This window comes from Eucyclogobius newberryi, unplaced genomic scaffold (genome assembly GCF_026437365.1).
Source record: "Eucyclogobius newberryi isolate DKJ021-1_F unplaced genomic scaffold, fEucNew1.0.hap1 SCAF_13, whole genome shotgun sequence".
NCBI lineage: Eukaryota > Metazoa > Chordata > Actinopteri > Gobiiformes > Gobiidae > Eucyclogobius > Eucyclogobius newberryi.
In genome coordinates this window covers 1,912,973-1,914,842 of record NW_027315757.1, presented here as the reverse complement: position 1 = coordinate 1,914,842, position 1,870 = coordinate 1,912,973, and positions in this window count along the sequence as shown.

Sequence of the window (1,870 nt, the reverse complement as noted above, 5' to 3'; positions counted from 1 at the left end):
TTGCACGGGCTTCGCCCGTTTACAACGGTAATGTTCCATTTTCCTACTACTAGTTAGTATGCACGGGGCGTGCGTGAGTGAAGGAGTGCGTTAGTGAGCTTCGCGCTCGATTTCGTGCGCACTGCGTGCGCACTTTCGCAGCCGTGCTTCGCACGGCCTTACGAGATTAATAGGCCTCTCGCCAGCTTGTGGCGCTCGGGCCTAATTATTAATTAAAGGTGGTATGGACGATTTTTTTCAGCAAATTTTTTACCATATTTCCTCGTGGCGTGGATAAATAATTTGTCCTGCCACGTATCAATCATAAAACGCACCTATCGCTCACCTGCAGCCGCGTGCGGTTTGTCCTCACGTTTCCGCGTGCCTAAGCGCATGGATCTATCATAATATAGTTCCCTCAGTGTACGGGGCAAAATGAAGACGGAGAAAGACAGTTCGAGCTGACGCAGAACTGGACAGAAATCTACGGGAGACGAGCGATGCGATGCGCTCCGTTGCGCTAATAAACAAACGCACGTGTGTGTTGTATCAGTCCACACGGGGGAGTGGCATGTGCACGGGGGAGTGGCATGTGCACGGGGGAGTGCGCATGCGCTCTTCCGCCTGCATTCTCAAATCGCCGAACAATCGTCCATACCGCCTTTAAGAGTGATTTGTTACATAAGGATCCGACATTTAGCACAGCAAGTTTCAGACTAGTTTCAGTGGGACTGGGCTTTATCTTTTCACAGGGAATATGAATCACATTTCTCAGATTGGGCCTGACTCGCATTTTGTTTTTCCATCTGTGTGATGTGACTACAGAAATAGCACAAGGGGGGGCTGTTTTTACACAGGGCCCCGGGTTGGTTTGATTTTAATATGACTATAAGTCCCGGCAACGCTGAGACCCAGTGCATCCTCTCTATGGAGAAGGCTTTGTGCAGTGGTCACTCTCTCCATCATCAATATAATATTTTGTTTAAAAAAAATGACTGTAGAATTAAATCAATATATTGACATTACAGAAGCTTATTAAAATGATACCACAGTATGTGACCATTTTTTCGTTGGGTGACATCTCATCTCACAGCTCACAGCTCTCATCTCATCTCTCATCTCACATATCTCATCTTCTCTCATCCTCATCTCACATATATCATCTCATCTCACATCTTCTCTCATCCTCATCTCTCATCTCACATATCTCATCTCACATCTTCTCTCATCCTCATCTCTCATCTCACATATCTCATCTCACATCTTCTCTCATCCTCATCTCACATATATCATCTCATCTCACATCTTCTCTCATCCTCATCTCTCATCTCACATCTCTCATCTCACATCTTCTCTCATCCTCATCTCTCATCCTCATCTCTCATCTCATCTCATATCTCTCATCTCATCTCTCATCTCACATCTCTCATCTCACATCTTCTCTCATCCTCATCTCTCATCCTCATCTCTCATCTCTCATCTCATCTCATATCTCTCATCTCATCTCTCATCTCACATCTCACATCTCTCATTTCTCATCTCACATCTCTCATCTCACATCTTCTCTCATCCTCATCTCACATATATCATCTCATCTCACATCTTCTCTCATCCTCATCTCTCATCTCACATCTTCTCTCATCCTCATCTCACATATCTCATCTCACATCTTCTCTCATCCTCATCTCTCATCTCTCATCTCACATCTTCTCTCATCCTCATCTCTCATCTCACATATCTCATCTCACATCTTCTCTCATCCTCATCTCTCATCTCACATATCTCATCTCACATCTTCTCTCATCCTCATCTCTCATCCCATCTCTCATCTCACATATCTCATCTCACATCTTCTCTCATCCTCATCTCTCATATCTCATCTCACATCTTC